Source organism: Gallus gallus, chromosome 1, assembly GCF_016699485.2.
Source record: "Gallus gallus isolate bGalGal1 chromosome 1, bGalGal1.mat.broiler.GRCg7b, whole genome shotgun sequence".
Classification (NCBI taxonomy): domain Eukaryota; kingdom Metazoa; phylum Chordata; class Aves; order Galliformes; family Phasianidae; genus Gallus; species Gallus gallus.
This window is the reverse complement of record NC_052532.1, coordinates 141,506,451-141,528,894: the sequence shown is the minus strand read 5'-3', so window position 1 is coordinate 141,528,894 and position 22,444 is coordinate 141,506,451.

Below are 22,444 nucleotides of genomic sequence, written 5' to 3'. Positions count from 1 at the left end.
TAAGAGTTACATCATTCTACATTTTTGAATTGTCATGGTTTTGTAACTTCGCTATTGGTATTCCACATCATAACATCATGGACAAAAGAGAAGAACTACATATCCCAGAGGACCTCACGGTCAGAGAAGGAAGACACATCACGGAAGATACGTCATCTGGTTGCGCGTGGTGCTTCTTCACTTTCGCTTGCTGCCAGGAGAGGAGTGGGTGTGCTTTCCAAGCCGGGCGCCTTCATCAAGTAAGGCTTTTGGTTTTGGAAACTCTCTCACTCTCTCTCTCTCTCCCTCTCTATCGCTCTTTTGCTCTCTCCCTCATTTCATTTGGTTTATTATCCTACTCCCAATTAGATTGTATTGTATCGTGTCATCTTGCATCCCAACATCATAGTTAGTAAAATAAGTTCTCCTTCTTAGATTGTTGCCACCGCTTCGTTTTTTCTCGGGAAGTCAGGGGGGAGGCGGGCCCGCAAGCCTACTGCCCCGCTGTCACAGGGCACAGATCTATCTAGGTAACTCCGTGACAATTTTGGTGGAGAATGCGGGCAAGATTCATCTGAAGCTTTAACGTTAGTAAGAAAAAAGGATTTCGTTAGGCCAGACTGTGAGACTACAAAGCATTGCTGGTGTTGGTGTGACCTTCATAGATTAGATTATAGCCTGGGCAGTCCGCCAAACTCCAGACACTGTACCGAGTGGTTCCCGTTTGTTTTTTTTCTCCTTCTCTTCACCCCCCCCTTACGTTAGCAGTTATCAACTATGAGGTTGCTCTGTATTGTCAGAGCACTGTATAAGGGATTAAAAGCTATCATGTTCCTTTCCAGTTACCGGTCTATAATTAACCTCTTCATGTCTTGCTGTGGAGTTGTATTCATATACAACCAAGTAAGGGCCCTGATAGAGGCACCTGCCTGGTGGCTTTATGCAATGTGGTATAATTTGAATTTTGAGACCTTCGAACCAGTTTCTAGGCTTCCCTCTCAGTTTGTTGAACGTTTTTCGAATACCGAGTCAGTGCTCATATTTTCGTGCATATTATCGATATCTTTGAATATATTCCTCTTCATTCGTGCTAAGTGGAAGGAGCCTCCTCCAAGACCAGAGAATGATGACTGGCAAGGAATATGGAAAGGTTTAGGAAGAATCTTAGAACCGTGGGGACCCGCCGTGCCATGGGATTTCACCCCTGAACATCTGTGGGATCCCGAGAAACTGAGCCAGCATTTGAGTCAGGGGCAGTGCGGCTTAGATAGATCAAAGGAGGCACGGCTCATCTGGGGCTTGGCTTGTGCCTACCGCACCCTGTATAGTACTGTTCTGGAGAGAGACAGTTTCCGAGCGGAGGTGCAAGCCGGAGGGGGAAATCTCCAAGTCAGACCTGATCAGTCACAACAGACACCAGTAATAGTGTCAGTAGCCCCTGTAGAAGGCAAGAAATGGAAGCGGGTGTCCTCGCATGTAGAGCGAAAAAAGGAAGAAGAAGAAGAAGAGGAAGTGGAAGAGGAGGTGGTAGAGGAAGATCCAGGTGAGGGGACTTCCTCAGAACCAAGAAAAGCAAAAGCAAAAACTAAGAGGCACGAAGAGGACAGCGATGAAGAGGAGATCTCTATTACTGTTCGTCGACCTCTCAAGATGTCTGAGATCCTAAGCTCAAGAAAGGAATTTGAACGACGCCCGAATGAAACTGTTGTCACCTGGTTGCTTCATTGTTGGGATAGTGGGGCCAGTAGCTTGTCTCTAGATGGTAATGAAGCCCGCCAATTAGGAGACATTGCCAGAGACAAATCCATTGACAGAGCAATTAGTAGATGTTTGGATGAAGCTGCAACCCTCTGGGACCTGAATATTAATAGCTGTGAAGGAAAGGTATCCCTACAAAGAACTTCTGCAGCCTGCAAAGAAGACGTGGAATACAATTGAGAAAGGTATCCAGTATTTGAGGGAAATATCCCTGGTGGAAATGTTATATGAGTCTAATTTTGTTCCAAATGATGCACGCCAAAACCATGATCTGGAGAGAGTGAGGACAACACCTGAAATATGGCAAAAACTTACGAGAGCAGCACCAGACAGATACGCCCCCACACTATTAGCCACATTCCACAGATACGAGGACCAACAGAGAAGACCCCTAGTCTTCGAATTGATTCTTACACTCCAAAACTATGAGCAACATCTACCCCCAACCCACGTTTCCATTTCAGCCGTCACAGAGTTAGCAAACAGACTGGGTGACGTAGAAGAGCAGATGTCCCTATTGATTAATCGTGATGAACCCGTAGAACCCGTAATAGTATCGGAAACGTTTGACGACGATCAAGATAAGCAAAGGGGCCTAATGAAAGAGCTTATCAAACTAATGAAAATCCAATTAATTAAAGAAGATGGATCCCCCTCCTCACCTGTAACATCAAAAATTTCAGCTATCGAAGGCAAACGCTTTCCTGCTCGAGTGAGAAACAACAACAGGACGGCTTTGCGTGTTGCCTTGTGGCGTTATCTCCGTGACCATGGAGAAGATATGAGGAAGTGGCACAATCAAGATACTCCTGTACTGCGAGCACGGGTGAGAGAATTACAGAACAGACCAACCACCAGTGTAGTTGCTCCAGTTACCACAGGTAATGAATAGAGGGGCCCTGCCCTCAGTCAGGGGAGGGAGAGGGATAACAGAGTTTATTGGACTGTGTGGATCCGATGGCCTGGCACATCAGAACCACAGAAATATAAGGCATTGGTGGATACCGGTGCACAGTGCACTCTAATGCCCTTGAATCATGAAGGGACAGAATCAGTCCATATTTCTGGAGTGACTGGGAGTTCTCAAGAACTGACTGTGTTGGAGGCCAAAATAAGCCTCACTGGTAAAGACTGGCAAAAGCATCCTATTGTGACTGGCCCAGGGGCTCCATGCATACTGGATATTGATTACCTCAGAAGGGGGCATTTCAAGGATCCTAAGGGGTATCGATGGGCCTTCGGAATAGCTGCTGTAGATACAGACAACATTAAGCAGCTATCTGTTTTGCCTGGCCTGTCAGAAGATCCGTCTGCTGTGGGGTTGCTGCAAGTAAAAGAGCAGCAGGTACCAATTGCCACAAAAGCAGTGCATAGACGGCAGTATCGAACCAACAGGGATTCCTTGCTCCCCATTCATAAGTTGATTCATCAACTAGAAAGTCAAGGAGTGATCAGCAGAACCCATTCACCTTTTAACAGCCCCATATGGCCAGTGCGTAAAGCCAGTGGAGAATGGAGGCTGACGGTAGACTACCGTGGCCTGAATGAAGTCACACCCCCTCTGAGTGCTGCTGTGCCGGACATGCTAGAACTCCAATATGAATTGGAGTCAAAAGCAGCCAAGTGGTATGCCACCATTGACATCGCTAATGCCTTCTTTTCCATTCCTCTGGCCACAGAGTGCAGGCCACAGTTTGCCTTCACCTGGAGGGGCATTCAGTATACTTGGAACCGTTTGCCCCAGAGGTGGAAACACAGCCCAACCATTTGCCACAGGTTAATCCAAACTGTATTGGAACAGGGCAGTGCTCCTGAGCATCTGCAATACATTGATGATATTGTTGTGTGGGGCGATACAGCAGAAGATGTTTTTAAGAAAGGAGAGCAAATAATCCAAATTCTTCTGCAAGCTGGTTTTGCTATTAAGCGAAGCAAAGTGAAAGGACCTGCCCAGGAGATTCAGTTCCTAGGTATAAAGTGGCAAGATGGGCGCCGTCATATCCCAGCAGATGTGATTGACAAAATCACTGCCATGTCTCCACCCATTAATAAGAAAGAGACACAATCTTTTCTGGGTGTAGTGGGCTTTTGGAGGATGCATGTTCCAAACTATAGCCTTATTGTAAGCCCCCTGTATCAGGTGACGCGGAAGAAGAATGATTTTACATGGGGTCCTGAACAGCAGCAGGCTTTTGAGCAGATCAAACATGAGATAGCCCGTGCCGTGGCTCTGGGGCCAGTACGGACGGGACAGGATGTAAAGAACATCCTCTACACTGCTGCTGGAGAGAAAGGTCCCACCTGGAGCTTGTGGCAAAGAACCTCAGGGGAGACCCGAGGCCGACCCCTGGGATTCTGGAGTCGAGCATACAGGGGGTCTGAAGAGTGCTACACCCCAACTGAGAAGGAAATCTTAGCCGCGTATGAGGGGGTTAGGGCTGCTTCCAAAGTAGTCGGTACTGAGACGCAGCTCCTCCTGGCACCTCGACTGCCAGTGCTGAACTGGATGTTTAAAGGAAAGATTCCCTCCACCCATCATGCTACTGATGCCACTTGGAGCAAGTGGATTGCACTGATTACACAACGAGCTCGAATGGGGAACTTCAGTCGTCCAGGAATCTTAGAGGTGATCATGGACTGGCCTGAAGGTAAAAAGTTTGAAACATCACCAGGAGAAGAGGTATCACGTGCCAAAGAGGCCCCACCGTACAATGAACTACCAGGAAATGAAAAGAAATATGCCCTGTTCACAGATGGATCGTGTCGTATTGTTGGGAAGTATCGCAGATGGAAAGCTGCTGTGTGGAGCCCCGTGCGACAAGTTGCAGAGGCCATTGAAGGAAAAGGAGAATCAAGTCAGTTTGCAGAGGTCAAGGCTGTCCAACTAGCCTTAGATGTCGCTGAACGGGAGGGGTGGCCAGTGCTTTATCTTTATACTGATTCATGGATGGTGGCGAATGCCTTATGGGGGTGGTTACAGCAGTGGGAGCAAAATAATTGGCAACGGAGAGGTAAACCTATTTGGTCTGCTGAACTGTGGAAAGACATTGCTGCCCGAATAAAGAATATGGTGGTAAAGGTGCGTCACGTAGATGCTCATGTGCCCAAGAATCGGGCTACGGAAGAACAGAAAAATAACCATCAGGTAGATCAGGCTGCCAAAATTGAGGTGGCTCAAATAGACTTGGACTGGCAGAACAAGGGTGAATTATTTCTAGCTCAGTGGGCCCATGAGACCTCGGGCCATCAAGGGAGAGATGCAACATATAAGTGGGCTAGAGACCGAGGGGTGGACTTAACTATGGATGCTATTGCACAAGTTATTCATGACTGTGAAACATGTGCCATAATCAAACAAGCCAAGAGGATGAAACCTCTCTGGGAGGAAGGGTGATGGCAAAAGTATATATATGGGGAGGCGTGGCAGATTGACTATATCACCTTGCCACGATCCTGCAATGGTAAGCGTTATGTGCTCACCATGGTGGAAGCGACCACTGGGTGGCTTGAAACATATGCAGTACCCCATGCTACCGCCAGAAATACCATATTAGGTCTGGAGAAACAAGTTCTGTGGCGACATGGCACCCCAGAAAGAATTGAATCAGATAATGGGACTCATTTTAAAAATTCTCTTATAAACACTTGGGCCAAAGAACATGGCATTGAATGGATTTATCATATTCCCTATCATGCACCAGCTTCTGGTAAGATTGAACGATACAATGGGTTGTTAAAAACTATGCTGAAAGCAATGGGCGGTGGAACATTTAAGCACTGGGAGAAGCATCTGGCAGAAGCCACCTGGTTGGTCAACACCAGGGGATCTATCAATCGTGATGGTCCTACCCATTCCAGTTCCCTACATACTGTAGAGGGAGATAAGGTCCCTGTAGTACATGTAAAGAGCATGTTGGGAAAAGCAGTTTGGGTCCTTCCAGCCTCTGGAAAGGGCAGACCTCTCCGTGGAACTGTTTTTGCCCAGGGACCTGGCTCCACTTGGTGGGTGATGCAGAAAGATGGGAATGTTCAATGTGTACCACAAGGGAATTTGATGTTGGGGGAGTGCAGTCAGTAGTTCTATGTATATATATTAAGCATGATATAATGATGTAGAATAAGGGGTGGAATGTCATGGTTTTGTAACTTCGCTATTGGTATTCCACATCATAACATCATGGACAAAAGAGAAGAACTACGTATCCCAGAGGACCTCACGGTCAGAGAAGGAAGACACATCACGGAAGATACGTCATCTGGTTGCGCGTGGTGCTTCTTCACTTTCGCTTGCTGCCAGGAGAGGAGTGGGTGTGCTTTCCAAGCCGGGCGCCTTCATCAAGTAAGGCTTTTGGTTTTGGAAACTCTCTCACTCTCTCTCTCTCTCCCTCTCTATCGCTCTTTCGCTCTCTCCCTCATTCCATTTGGTTTATTATCCTACTCCCAATTAGATTGTATTGTATCGTGTCATCTTGCATCCCAACATCATAGTTAGTAAAATAAGTTCTCCTTCTTAGATTGTTGCCACCGCTTCGTTTTTTCTCGGGAAGTCAGGGGGGAGGCGGGCCCGCAAGCCTACTGCCCCGCTGTCACGGGCACAGATCTATCTAGGTAACTCCGTGACATGAATTCACAAAACCTCCAAACTGTTAACGGGAAGGAAAATGGAACATGTTTTTTCTGTCTTCTCTGCATTGTTTGTTATTATTTGTAAAATATCAGGAGAACCAGAGACAGATTATTGTGCCAGATATGTAAGATCAGAACAAAAAGACTGTCCCTGCTCCAGTTTATAATCCCACTATAACTGATGAAAACTCTTTATTCAGTTTAGGCCTTCTTCAATTCCAAAAACACCCCCAAACTTTTGTGTCTCTTGATACATGATTTTTTACTCATTTCATCACCATTCTTTTTAGTTTTCTCAGAGCATTTTGCAATTATGCAGGAAAGATATGGTCAAGTCTCGATAAGTCAGTATTGTGGAAGAAGGCAGATCGTTGGTTTGTATGATCACACAACTTTATTTCATCCTGAATGAAAATTCAGTTTTGGTCCTTTCTTGGAGGTGTACTGATGATGCTTAAAAACTTCCTGTCAGAAGGAGAGATGGTGTTCGCAGTAAATTGTTGCAGTCTGCTCCGTGAATATCATTTTCCTAATCTCAACTTTCTGTGTCAATGCAGGTGAATGTACGCTGTTGGCAGAGCTCTTTGAACACTCCCAGGTAAAGTGGTAGGTGAATTTAACCCTTCACTTCCAGTACCCATGTAATCCTAGTAGATAGCACTGTCTGCTGCAGGAAGACCAGAAAGCACAGCAAACAAAAGGGTGCACTAATGCATTCAGATTCTCAAAAGTATAGCTAATTTCAGCAGAAATGGAATAGGTAAGACTGATTTATTTTTTTGTGACTTTTCCACCATTAGTACTTTTTACATGATTACTTGAAACAATGTTTAATAGAAGTGCCATGCAGCAGGTATTACTTGTGTATCTCAGACACAGCCAGGCATGTACATTACTGATTCTTCTTATCTCATAATATTTTTAATATCTGTAACACAACACTAGCTTCACAGATGGGAAGAAAAAAAAAAAAAGGAAAAAAGAAAAAACACAGAATTACATACTTCCTCTTACATCCTGGTATCCCAATACATTAAATAAATAGAAGTCCTTAGCCAGACTGATCTTTTCAAGTTGTCTTATTTTGTGTTTTTATATAGATATATTATCTTATTTATAAGACTTCACAAGACCTAATCCGACTGTTTGAAGCCAATATGAAACAATTTTTGTTTTCAAAGCAAGTTGATGCATGAAATTCCCTTATGCTATCACCAAACTGCTTTTCATAATGTCACGTTTTCTCAGCAAAAGACCTGTAACTGTCAGTATACCTGAATCCATGATAGTTAGAGATACAGTTCTTCTAATTACTTATTTTGCTTAAAATCTCAAACTAACTCTCACTTTGGAGTACAATCTCTTTTTTTCAGTTATAGTGTTATGAAGATCATTATATTCCATACATCCCACCTCTTTCCAAGCCAGTTATGTTATTTTATCCTGTTTACCTCACCATTTTTAACTTCTGTCTAATGTCAGCTCTGTGAGTTTGTGTCTAAGGGAGCTGAGAAATGCTACTTGTACAAGATGTCAGTAACAAATCTTTCTAGTAGCAAGTTCAAAAACTCTTTTGAATTAAATATTAAGGTAATGTTTGGCAAAAAGAAAATTAGAACACAATTTCATACCAGAGCACTATTTAGTGTGTAGCTCTTGATTTTTATCATTGATCGTTATTTGAATCTGTGTCCACAGGTAACTGAGACTAATGAATTTTGGTGCTGTTTAACATGTTCTGGTGTGGTGAAATACAAAATAATATCAGATTGTAATACTGTATGGTAATTATTATACATATTATTTATTATATTGCCAATATTAATCATGTTATAGAAATTTAAAATAATAAGTAACTGCAGAGTGGAATGAAATGCAAAGCTTAGAAAAAAGATAGTATGCCAGGAGTCTATAAATTGACTTTTTTTTTGAGGGAAGAAGAAATAGATGGGGGAAAATAAGAAAATATCAAAAAATTCAGCTGTCCAAAAGACCATAAGAGGATAGAGAGTTATTTCTGTTTTTAGAAAAGTATTTCTGATTTCTTATGCTGGGACAAATGTTGATTTCAGGTGTCGATATTACACATTCCTGATGTAATAGCAGCAATTCACACATCCATTCCTGGGAAATGGTTTTGAGAAGCTTGCATGATTTGAGTGTATGAAGATATTTTAGTGTATAAATCCTTCCATTTTATGGCTACAGAGAGAAAGACAAGTTTTACACTTAGTTTAAAAACTTCTGTTTTGCCTTTCGCAGGCAACCGTGATGTTCGTTGCTTTGGGGAGCCTGCGGCTTGGCCATATACCGAGGTGACACCAATATGATGAGCGGTAAAATGGCGTTTATTAAGTTCTAACAAGCACTTATATTTATTTTAACCCTCCGTGTACCCCCACTGGATGGTACACGTGGCAGTGCCTAACGCATGGGGAGGAGCCTGACACGTTACATCCCGAGACCCCGATCACGCCTATTACAACATCTCCCGCTCCCCATGCCACAGAAAGCTGACCCGTAACAACGCGAACGCAAATCCTAACTCTATTTCTATTCCTAAGTGCGTCTATAGTTGCTCCTGAATGTGCTGATACGCGTACCGCTGACGTGAGATTTCCTCTATGAAGTTTCTTAAGCATGCCCTAAGAAGCTGAATAAAGCATGGAAGACAGAGCATAATAGCCAAGAATATTGCTAAACCTACGATAAGCGTTTTAAGCATTTGTTTTAGCCCCGGCTCTAGTTCCCCAAACAGACCCTCCAACCATTCACCGAAGGGATCGGCTTGCACCTTGATCTTCTGTGTGTGGCCTTGCATCCGCTGTAGTTGTTTATGGATCAATGCGCTGTGATCACTTAAGCTGAAGCAACAGAACCCTTCGACATCCTCACATCCGTGGCTTTGAGCTAAAAGCAAGAAGTCAATAGCCGCCCGGTTTTGCAGCAATGCATGTCGGATGCTATTCATATCCTCAAGAATTTCATTCAGCACAAGGGTAGTAGCGTTGGCCTGTTTGACCGACCAGCAAGCTAGCCGCTCTGTTTGGTTCGCCCATGTAACCCAAACATTCCCCGGCTGCTGCAACAAATGGACCGCGCCACCCCCTGGCAAAGAACATAGACACAGACACATTAGCAGAGGTAGAACCAAATTTCTCGGTGTGGGCAGTAACGGCTGTGTTGCCGGGTCCGTGTCCTGGCCTGTCTTCGGTGGTCCACGCACCCATATAAGTGTTTTTTTTCCGCTTCTCCGGTGTCGGGGCCTTCGGCTTCCCCAGTAGCCACGCCTGCAACAGAAACGCTCAGTTCTCGTTACTTGAGGCCAAACTCTGGCTTAACTTTCCTCGATGGAACCCATATAATGTTTCCTGACTCTTTGTTTTTGACCGCCACGTAGCCTCTGCCCCAAACTAAAATAGACCACCCTGATTCCCATAACCCATTGTCGATCTTAATCTTCACCGGTGGTCCTTCTTCAATAATCCTCGGTTGCCAGTGCTCTTGCATAGGGGTGAGGTGATTCTCCCCCCGTTCAAAATGGTTTAATGCGTACAACGTGCGAGCCAACAACTCTCCCTGTTGGCTCACTGGAATCTTTCCCATGTAATTTTCCCCTTCCCCAAGGACACGCAACTTTTCCTTGAGGAGCCGATTCGCTCTTTCAACAATAGCCTGGCCCTGCGAGTTGCCAGGGATACCAGTACTATGCGTGATGCCCCAACGCGCTAGCCACTCCTTGGTGGAGCGCGAGATGAAGCAGGAGCCATTGTCTGTCTTAATGTGACTCGGTAGGCCTAATGTCGCGACGCACACCGACCAGTGATGTTGTGCTGCAGAAGAATTTGCGTGGCCATGTTGGGTAGCAACAATGACAGTGGACGCGGTATCAACAGTAACCGCAAGCCAAGACCTCGGCGCCAGACGAGGCTCCAGCGTGAAGTCCATCTGCCAGACGTCGAGAGGTGCAATTCCCCTAGGGTTCACTCCCGCACTAAGCGCAGGGGCCGAATTACAGTGAGGGCATGCCTGCACCACCTCCCGGGCCACCACCATAGGAATAGAACATGTCCTTGACAGTGTTCGAGCCCCTAGGTGTAGCGTGGAATGTAGGTCTCTAGCCTCCCTCACCATAAGAACCTTGTGCCCCGCGTGTTGATCAGAGAGGGCATTGCCAGTTGTAAAGAACCCCGGAACGTCTGAATGACTTCGCACATGAAGAACGGCAGCGGGCGCTGTCCTTGCTGTCAATGCTTCCTCCAAGAGGAAGGCAATCGAAGTACTGGGTTGCCCTTCCTGCCCCATTCGTAGTAACATTTTTGCAATGAAAGCAGAGTCAGTGACTACATTGCAAGGGGTGTCTGGCCAGAGGAGCAGTGTCATCGCGACCGCCCGCGCCTCAAGTGTCTGAACACTGACACCGTGATCTTGAAATGTTCTAATTTCCCAGTCACCTGTCTGGTTCTTCCAGACGACCGCCCCCTGACCTGTCGATGAAGAGGCATCCGTAAATACTGTTGGACCATCAAGGGGAGAAGCAACAACCCGAAGACGGAGTGACACCCGGAGCGGGCGTGCCAGCTCGAAAATCGGAAGGGAACCCACATACCTAAGCTCACCTCCGAACCCATGCAGGGCCAGGAGGATTTCGTCAGGCAAGATCTGCGAATCTCGGAAGAACCTGGGCAGGTGGACTATATCCAAATCCTTTCCAAAATCCCTAAATGCAGCTGTCCTTGCCTTACTAAGTAGCAGGGAAAGAAGCTCCACCCACGGGGTAAATGCCCGCACCGGCTGTGCTGAGAACAGCCAGCGCAGAGGTTGTGGACAGGAGCCCAGTGCATGACCAATGACAGCTACGGCCCCATCCTGGCAGCGAGTAACAGCGCCCTCTAGGGGGATACCCGGTGTCCACCTGGACAAACTTGCTGTTGAGCACAGTGATAGTATTTCTCGCCAGGCAGCGTCCATCTCTGGAGTCCACTCTCTCCTTTCCCGTGGGTCTGAGCCCTTCAGCTGGTTGTAAAAGGGCTTCATTAATTGGGGTGGAATACCCAGCGCTCCCCGGACCCACTGGATAGCCCCTACCAGTTTCTGAACATCCCACAGGTTGGTTACGTGAGGCTTAATCTCCAGGCCCTCGGGGATAACTGTGGATGATCCAAACTTATATCCCAGGAATTCTATCTTCGGCCCTCGTTGTACCTTTTCTTGGGAGATCGTGAAACCTGCACCGGTGAGTGCGCCTGACACCCGTGCTTCTAGGTCTTGTAGTTGGGAACCTGTCAGAGCTGCAAGCAGAAGATCATCCATGTAATGGACAATCTGGCAGTCTGGCATGTCGCGTCTCACTGGCGCGATAATTGTATTCACTACAAGCTGACAAATAGTAGGTGAACAGGCCATTCCCTGAGGGAGAACCTTCCATTGAAACCTTTGAGCTGGGCCCTGGTTATTCCATACAGGGACCGTGAATGCAAAAGCCTCCCGGTCCTGTTCTGCCAACGGGATGGAGAAAAAACAATCCTTAAGGTCAATGACCATAAGGGGCCATCCCCTGGGAACGGCTGCAAGTGATGGACCGCCTTGCTGAACGGGACCGAACTGGACGAGCTGTGCATTAACAGCCCGAAGATCATGCAATAAACGGAAGGACCCCGATGGTTTCCAGATAACAAAGATGGGCGTGTTCCACCTACTAAGTGACGGTTCAATATGTCCCGCCTCCAGTTCCCTGGAGACCAGCTGCGTCAGCGCTGCTAATTTATCAGTAGGAAGGGGCCACTGATCCACCCAAACGGGAGACGCTTCCCGTTTCCAGCGTAATGGGATGGCAAAATGCAGCGCAAGGTGGTACACAGTGGCCCTTAGTATAAATTTGTGAGTCGAACTCCCAAGGACGTGAGAAAATCACGCCCTAAGATTGATCCTTCCACCGGTGCCACGAGGGGTTGCATCAACACCGGTGTCTCCATCGTCCCGCTCCTATCAATGATAGCGATCTCCACTTCCTCTGCAGCCCCTTTTGTTGGGACTGTGCCTCCCACTCCCCCAATATGCTGCCAATGCGAGATGAGTGGTCAGTTCGGCAGCCAATCAGCCTCCGCAATCACTGTAACGTCTGCACCAGAATCTAGCAAAGCCGTAAAAAGCGTGGTTCGCTCTTTTAGGGGCCGTGGACCCGCATATGACATTATTACCTTAACTAGCGGATGGTCCCCCAATCCCATGGCTAATGCCATGGTGGGCATGTTCTCGCTGGCCCATTGCTCTGATTTGGGAAGGTGCCCTGGGCCCGAGGCGCCCTCCCTTGGCCATTTCCCTGCACCGCCTCCTTGATCTTCCGGCAGTTACGCGCCATGTGGCCCGCCCCACCACACCACTGGCATTTTTTGTCTGTGTCTGTTTTTGAGCCACCTTTATTTGGACAGTTGGTCCTAAAGTGTCCGGGTTGTCCACACTTAAAACAGACACCTTGCCCTCCCCCGTCCTTGGGGCGTGTAACCGCCTGTACTGCGAGCTGGAGGGCTGCAGCTAAGCCCTCATTTGTTAACGGAGCAGTGCGCTGATGGTCAAGCACATGTTTGATAAGTTCCCCAGGGGTTGTTAAGTTGCCTGGGGCTGCTCTAATAATTTGCTGTATGTCCGGGAGCGATTTTTGCTTAAGGCAGTCAATGATAACAGGACCTTGGGCCGGCTCCGGAAGATCGAACCCCTCAACTGCACGAATCAAGCGGTTTGCAAATTCGGCAAAAGGCTCCGAAGGGCCTTGTTTGATATCCGCCCACGGGAGAGTAGGCTCTGTAACTCGAGCCAGCTCCCGAAGGGCCTGTAGGGCTGCAGTTGTGACTGCAGCTAACTCTCCCGGTCTCAACAGCCTAAGCTGGCCTTCCGGAGATCCCACCATGCCATCCGCTACTCCCTGGAGACGTGCTAACGTGGTCCTATCCCCTCGGCCCCGACCATTGGCTGGGTGTTGGGCATCTCAGGTGGCTGCCGCCACCACTGCTTGCAATTGTGTATTCCAAGCATCATACCACAGGGTGTACTGAACCGGTTCAAGGATCACATGCATGAGGCTGATCACATCGTACGGTAGTAGGCTAGAGGCCATGAGGGCCTCTACCTCCGCCATTGTTACTGGGGAATGCAGCCCCTTTGTTTTAACAATTTCAGAAAGGCGGGTTATTGCTTTAGAATCTAGAGGGACCTCTGTCTTGACTATGACCGGAAGGGCTAGTGGCAGCCACGCTGGGTCGGCTGCTCGTAAGTCCTCCCTCACCCGGGCCCAATCAGTGAGTGTGGGCGGAGCCCACGGGGCGGGTGCTGTGGGGCCGCACCCCTCAGGGCCAGACCCCTGGGACGTTGGCCACGCGGCTCCGCCCCTGCATCCACCGCGGGGCGGGACAGTGCAGTCCGCCCCGTTGGGGAAGTTGCTACAGCAACAGACAGAGCTGCACTCGTTATCACAACACACGGGTTGCGCTGTACCTCCTCGGAATGCCGTACCCTCCCCCGAAGCCTGCTTATCAGCCCTGCAGGAGATGTTACCACATTCCTCCAAGGACCTTCCCCCCCCCTCCCTGACGGACTTCAGTGAAGGATATAAGCCTTGAGAGGGATAGGGAGGTGGGGGTGGGGTGGCCTCCACGCTTGAGCAATCCGATGCAACTTCGTCCTTCTTTGTCCCCGGGGCTATCTCAGCAGGAGGGGTTGTAGGGGCTGGCATCACCTTATCTTCAGCCGGACCTGCACAAGGAATGAGACCCCCCCCCGGCCCCGCAACCTCTAACCCCAATAGCTCCCTGGCTCGTTCGCCTGCAAGTTTCTCCTCGCGCGCAGCCTTCAGTCCTCCCAGAATCAAACCCCAAGTTTTAAATTCCGCTGCTTTTTGAGTGACCATTGCTCGTTGGGATAAGGCAGCGGTAATTGAATCCCAATTATTGTGGTCACAAATCTCGTGGGGCGATGTTAACAGCCCCTCCCTCTCAAGCAACGAGAGGACCGCAGCTATCTCCTTCTGAGAAGGAGCGTGCTTCCCATTATAGGTCTTACACGCATGAACGATCACCTTTATGACGGCTTCCATGACGCCCCCGATCCTCCTCCCGATTGAGACCAGGATCCCATGCTCTTCTGCGGCGTGATTCCGGAGGGTATATCCGTCGCTCGTCCGCGACCTCCGCCGACAGAGGGGTGACTGCAGATTCCCTCTGTCCCCGGGCTCGGCCCCCGGGCTTCCACCGCCCAGCAAGTGCTAACGCCCCGTGGTGGGCTCCTGCCCCGTCAAGCAGACAGCCGACTCGTTCCCCTAAGCATCACGTCGGGGGTCACCACTTGTTGCCTTTTGCAGGCAACCGTGATGTTCGTTGCTTAGGGGAGCCTGCGGCTTGGCCATATACCGAGGTGACACCAATATGATGAGCGGTAAAATGGCGTTTATTAAATTCTAACAAGCACTTATATATCTTTTAACCCTTCTTGTACGCCCACTGGATGGTACACGTGGCAGTGCCTAACGCATGGGGAGGAGCCTGACACATTACATCCCGAGACCCCGATCACGCCTATTACAACACTTCTGTTTATTTTATTTTAAACACAATTCAAAGGGAAGATTCATTGAGAGTCAGGAACAAAAATTCAGACTAAATATTTTTGGAATTATTTTTATAATTTGCAGTAGTTATTAATCTTATGGATTAGGACAGGCATGTCCAACCTTCAGGCTGCAGGCCACATGCAACCCAGCACAGCTCTCACTGCAGCACATGCCCCAGGCTTCCAAGTCATCATGGTGACAGCTCTGCCCTGCCTACTGGCCCAGCCTCACCCCAGGACATGAAGAGGGCATAGTGCAGTACTGAAAAATAATATTGCGCTGTGCTTAATTTGCAAGGAAATCATGTAGATTTCAAAGAATAAAGTTTGAAAAGACATTATATGCAGAAACATGCTGCCAAATTCAATTCATTTCAAGGAATGCTTTGTAAAGACAGAATAGCAAAACTGAAAAATTCTCTCAGCTCAACAAAATATTTTTAAAAATTAGAAACTCAATTAGAACTCAGACTCTTTCTTAGAAGCTAGTTACATGATAGCAGATCTGACTGAAAAAAAAAAAATCAAAGCCATTTCTTGATGGTAAGTTTTTTAAGCAATGTATGGAAAACACGACAGACAGAATGTGTCCTGTTCTTCAACCTTTGTCAACATATCTGGTGTAACTACTGATAGTGCCCCAGTGGTGGCTGGTAAAAAAGAAAAAGAGAGAGACTCATAAAACTGATAGGAGATGCAGTTACTGCTGGTAACTCATGTTCGATGAAATATCACTGCATAAGATATCAAGAAAACTGATAAGCAAAAGCTTTTAAAGTGGATAACATTATTCAAATTATCAAAGTTTGAATTTCATAAAGTCCAAGGGACTCAGTCATCACCAATCCATACAAGTATGGATGCTGATTGTGGGGTCATCATTTACTGTTCTGAATGAAGGTGACTAAGTCAAGGCAAAAATGCTAAAAAGACTTTGCAAAGTGAAATCAAGTCCTTTATGGAATCAAAAGCAAAACTTGTGCCAGAACTCTAAGATTAAAAATGGCTCACAGGTTTAGCATTTCTGCTGGATTTGACAGCTCGTTTAAATGAGTTAAACATGCATCTTCAAGGTGAAAGCTTCCTTATTTGAGCTGTGTTTCAGACAATAACAGTGTTTGAAATGAAACTTAAATTATTGTAAGCTCATATTATGGCAAATAATTTCATGGTACATTTTTGATACATTGGGTAACACAGTCCTGAGAACAGTGAAAAATATGCAGCTGTGCTTTCTCTTTTGATAAAAGTAATTTGAGAATAGATTTCAAAATTTCTAAATTAATCATCCTTTTTTTTGTTTGTTTGTTTGTGACTCCATTTTCAGCTGACATAAATACATTACTTGCAAATTTTCTCATGGAATGTGTAGAGTTCCAATCAGACACTTGACTCAAGGAAAAATTTGGTTGTGTCTCTTTACAAGACTTTCAGAAGCACTATCTAACCAGAGATAAATATTCTTCACTTTAGTCACACCTTATTTGTGACATCAATTTTTGGCAATACGTACATTTCTGAACAATCATTATTAAGTTGTGAGGGAGATTTACTCTGCTAGAGGGTACAAAGGCACTACAGAGGGACCTGGATAGTCTGGATTGATGGGCCAAGGATAACTGTATGAGTTTCACTAGGGCCAAGTGCCAGGTCCTGCATTTTGGTCACAACCCCAGGCAATCCTACAGGCTTGGGGAGGAGTGGCTGAAAGCTGCCTGACAGAAAGAGACCTTGGTGTAGTGATGGACAGTTGGCTGAATATGAGCCAGCAGTGTGCCCAGGTGGCCAAGAAGGCCAATGGCATCCTGGCTTGTATCAGGAATGGTGTGGTGAGCAGGACTAGGGAAGTAATCCTGCCCCTGTACTCAGCACTGGTGAGGACCCACCTTGAGTACTGTGTTCAGTTTTGGGCACCTCAGTACAGGAAGGACACTGAGGTGCTGGAGCAGGTCCAAAGAAGTCAACAAGATTGGTGAGGGCTTGGAGAATATGCCCTACAAGGAGCAACTGATGGAACTAGGGCTGTTTAGTCTGGGGAAGAGAAGGCTGAGGGAAAATCTTATTGCTCTCTTCAAGTAACTGAAAGATGATTGTAGTGAGAGCAGGGTTGTTCTCACTGATGACTGAATGAGGGGAAATGGCCATGAGTTGTGCCAGGGGAAGTTTAGGTTGGTTATCAGGAAACACTTCTTTACAGAGGGGTTGTTGATCACTGGAATAGGCTTCTCAGGGAGGTGGTTGAGCCACCATCCCTGAACCTGTTTAAAATCTTGCCATGGTTTTGTGATTTGCTTTTGGTATTCCACATAATAACTTTATGTAAAGCACTGGTAATTAAAGAGTTAATACTCCAGTTCCGTCACTGACAACTTTGCCTTCAATTCAAAGTAGGGCTTTTGGTTTTGGAAACTCTTTTATTTCATTTATTAGCCTCAATTTCAGGAGTTTTCCTCCTTAGATCGTTGCTGCTGTTCTGTCTTTGAGCCCAGCTCCCATCTCCCTACCCTATCCCTTTTTTCATACCCATTTCTGGGGGCCAGGGGCCCATGGGCCTACTGCCCCCCCGTCACAGGCATAGGTTGACCTAGGTAACTCCCTGACAAATCTGTTTGGATATGGTGCACAGGGACATGATTTAGTGAACGGTTGTTAGAGTTAGGGTTGTATAGTTAGGTTGTGGTTGGGCTTGATGATCTGTAAGGTCTTTTCCAACCTGAGCAATTCTATGATTCTAAGATTCTAAGAGTAATATTTCATCAAACTTCTTAGATGAACATCTTGAGAACTTAGTAGGAATGCTATTGAACCAGCCTGATGCATTAGCTTCAAGAAAACGAAGCCAACTATCCCAGTTGTTTTGTTTTTCTTGCTTTCTCTTTTGTTGTTGTTTGTTTTAATAAAAAAAATACATAAAAAAAAATTAGGGTTGCTTCTAATATACATTACATTTATTATAAATTTAACACGTGGTGCAAGGCAATTCCTGATCACTCAATGCAACTCAGGCAAGCCAGAAGAAGGTTTGATAACCATGGATTAGGGTAAGAAAAGTCTAAGAAAGGGAGCATAGGTGATACAGGTGTAGTTCAAACACATAACTTTAAATATATATATAAGACTAACGATCTAATCTGTAACTAGATTGGTGTTTGCTTTCTGGTTAAATTCTAATTACACCTTGTAGACTTTTTAATAACATTTCTGCTTGTGGATGGCATAAAGTTGATGTTAGAAAACATAGAAGCTAGGTTTTGTTGCATGTAAGTGTGAAAGGAAGAAAAAAAGATGATTTGTGGACAGCAAGGAGAGAAATACTGAATTTAATATATAAATATTAAAAAAAAATCATCTTTTGTTCATAGTTATACACAGTGGAAAAAAGCAAATCAGATGGAGTTTTAGTTTTCTTAGACAAGCTACAGGTTCCTATAGCAATCTAAGGAACTGTTTTTAGACCACCTAGGAAAAGTCAAAGTATACTGATTTTAATTAAATGAGTAGCTGAAGAGATTATCATTCCCATAGTCACGTGCTTCTTCAGCTGAACTTGAATGATCTGTTGTAGCTAATATGGATCAGTCATGAAATGATGAAGGCATTCTTTTCCTACCTTGGGAAGTGATGACTGACCTGGCATTGAGCTACACCAGCAACTGACTGTAGTTACTTGCAATTGCAGCTTACTCATCCTACCACTATACCAGAACGATCTTTAATATAACTGCTGTATATATGGCTGTCTATGTGGCGTAATGGCCACAAGGTTTGTAGATGAAGCAAATGCAGAGAATCAGACAAGATTTAGGGAGAGAAAAAGTACCTGACAAGCTTCTTTTCTTGTCTTTATTGATGATGCTAGTTTTGTATATATTTAACTTTCTGAAATGAATTGAAATGCAATGATAAAAAAAAAAAGATAAATTTAATAGTTTCCTTTGATATATTGTTCCCTGAAAAAAGGTTGCATAAAAGCTGTTAAATTACAGGTTTTTTTGATCAACAGTAGAATGTGTCACATCAATGTCAATAAACTCTCTTCAAAAAGTCAAATTGCTGACTATAAGAGGCTTATGTTTTTCTAAGTAGGAACATCAACCGAAAAGCCTTTAGGCCAGTTGATGTATATAAGGCCAAAAAAAAAAAAAAGTCACTTGTTTCACAGAAAAAACTGAAGATGTGTCTTTGGTCATCTGCTCTTTGTGTTGTGATACAGAATTTGTAGGACTTGTCAATAAAATTGGTTGAGGGAATTTAGTGCACAAATTTGTTAAAAGTTTTCTTATGAACAAGTAAACTTTAATGGTTTTTGCTTAGTTTTCTGTTTAAAATATTTCCTCAGGAGCAAAGTTGAAAAGTAATCTCAGACACCTTTTCTTAGAATTTTCTAGAGATTATGAAAAAAATTAATGATGAAACTAGTCCCTGAAACTAGGTGTCAGACACTTCTCTGGACAGGAGACCTGTTCTAGTGTTTAACTACTGTAAATAATTTTTTCCTAATGCCCAATCTAGACCTCTCTTGTGCAGCTCTGTGCTGTTCCCTCATGTCCTGTCATCAGTTACCAAGGAGAGGAGACCAGAACTCTCCAGCTCTCCTCCTCAGAAAGCTGTGGAGAATAATGAAGTCACCTCCTGTTCTCCAGATAAGACTAGCCAACAGCCTCACAGGCTATTCTCAACCTTTCCTTGTAGAACATACCCTCCAACTCTTTTATGGGGTTTGTTGCCCATGTTTGGACTCTTTCAAGTATTTTTACATCCTTTTTAAATTGTGAAGCCAGGAAGTGAACACAAATTCAAGGTGAGGCCACACTGGCTAGATATAATGGAAAATCTTTTGTCCAGCTGGCTATGCTGCATTTAATGCACCTCAAAATGCAGTTTGCCCTCCTTGCTTACAGGACATACTGCTAACTTATGTTGAGGTTGCTGTCAACCAGCACACCCATATCTCTTTCTCTGAGATATTGTCTAGCCACTTGTCTCCTAGACCATAAAAGAACAACCTAAGGGTATATGTAGAGAAAGTGAGAGTGAAGATGGACAAGAGTTTATGCAAAAAGCAACTAGAAGTTAGTGAAGTAAGTACACAAGACAAAATTATGACTTCAAGATGAACTTGGACAGTTACACTGACAATAAAATTAATTTACAAGTATGGTAATTGAATACAATTAAATCTTAATTTTATGTTTGTGTATTTGCAGGAAGAATTATTTTTGATATTACATTCGTCAATCTCAGCATTTCAAAATAAAATCTGTCTCTCAAATATAAATGCATCGTCAAATCTTTAGGTGCAAGGCTCTCACAGACAGATTTACTTCAGTGTGAGAGTTCTTGTCCAATGGACAAGAATCAGATTCTTGACTCTGAAATCAGAACAGCTAATATGAAGGGAAACTTACTAGCAAAGTATGCATGAATCAGGGTACTCAGCTCATGTGTGGAGCCAGGTGCATCTCTCAAAGTGAGATTCAGAGTTAACCAGACTGACTCCATCCAGAAATATAGTGCACTCTGAAAAGAAAATAATGGCAAAAAAAAAAAAAAAAACAGTCCAAGGAATACAGTACTGAGAGAGGGCTGCCTAGAAAATACTACTAACAAAAATATACTAAAGCCTCCTTTCTCCAAAAATTTGGAGATCTGTTTACTCACTACTTTAGGTTCTTGTGTTTGAGAACCTCCATAAAGACATACCCAATGAGACCAGGGGAGGGACACAAGTGGTGTGGGAATTTTTCTTTTATAATGACATGGTAATTACCAAAAAAAAAAAAGGTGTGAGGCCCATTTTCAGTTGTCTTTCAAGCCTGAGGAAAATCAGACTCACATCTGCAGCACTTTAGATAATTCCTTAATCTCTAGGCTGGAGAGCAATTAAATGACATGCAATTTACATTATACACTGAAACAATAAGGCAGCTTTCTATCACCCATATTAGTGCTCAACCCCCTCAAGTAAGAGGTTCAGGATTTTTCTTCCTTTATTTTCTCTCTGGCCATGATGCCATTTTCCTTTATATGAAGAGAGAAAGAATATCTAACAGTAATGGATTTGAAGTTATTCTCCTGCTGATGTACAAGTTACACAAACAAGTGTAGAAAAACATTGTTACATTTTCACTATTTTAATTGAATTTCATTGAAGTCAGGGGGATTAATCACACAGTATACGGAAGTTTAACAAATAATATTTATCTTTTACCTGTTTTCAACCAATGGTGGGAAGACTTTACCTTCAGTTATAAATTGATTATGATTAAATACTTTCAGACATTTTATATTGATTCTTTTGCAGCAAGTTAATAAGCTCAGTTCTCACAAAATGGTCTCAGGACTTATTATTTATTATTTATTTTTATTTTTATGTTTTTTAAGTTAGGAACTGTCTCAGTATTATACAGACATCTGTTGTTAAGGGTTTGTAAAGCCCTGTCAAAACAGCAATGTTCATCTTCTCTTTTGGAAACCATAAGATGAAGGAAATTCACTCCTAAAAATTCTACAGGCAAGGCTCACAGGGACTGTGTAATTTAGACATCAGAATGTTTGATGGCAGAGGCACTTGGTTATCTTTTTGTCTTGCACTCATTAAAGTGATTCACTATATTTCTGAAAAAGTGTCTTGCTCTATAATGAGGTATATTTTTGCTTCTCTTTCCCCCCCTAAAAATGTTATTCAAATTGCAATATGTATTTTGATAGGAAGGCATTGGAAAGTTTCTACCATCGCTAGCTTTGCCCTTCTTGTACAATGTTTATGAAGTAAAGGCATTCCATTATTAGACTGACAAAAAATGATATATTTGAGAGGAAAATAAAATGCCATAGTTTATATTAGAACCTCTCTACCAAATAAATATGAGATGTTTAATTATTCCAAAACAGGAATGAAGTACCAACACGATGATTTTTCAAAACAATTAAGAGTATCTAAGCAGACAGCCCATGTTGAACAACTCTCTGCAAGCCAGGTTAAAAAACCATGTATTTTATAAAACTTCATTTTTATTCTCAAGGTGTTTTTTCTTTTTTTTCTTTTCTTTTTTTTTTTTTTTGACAGCCCAGTCTTTACCTTGTACCTATTTCTCTCCTGTTTCTTACTACTCATTCTCATACTATCCCTGCTTTCCACTGCTCCTTTTTATTGTCTCCTTTTATTGCCCTAGCAATACATATGTGTGTACAGAAGAATTCTGTACACATAAAAGATAACATATTCTCAGAACTCTACATGGTGTATTTGACGTGTACTCCAGGGCACACACAACCACAGAATTACTCCAACGACAAGAGCCTGAAAAGTGTAACACCAAACAAATAACATAGTTCTCTGAAATAAGTCTTGTTCTTGTAGAAATATGAACAAAAAAAATAGTCATTAGCACACTCAAAAGAATGCCTACAATCTGTCAGAAGAGGTGAAAGTTCCAAAGATCTTACAATGCCAACTAATAAAACAGAAAAATTCTAG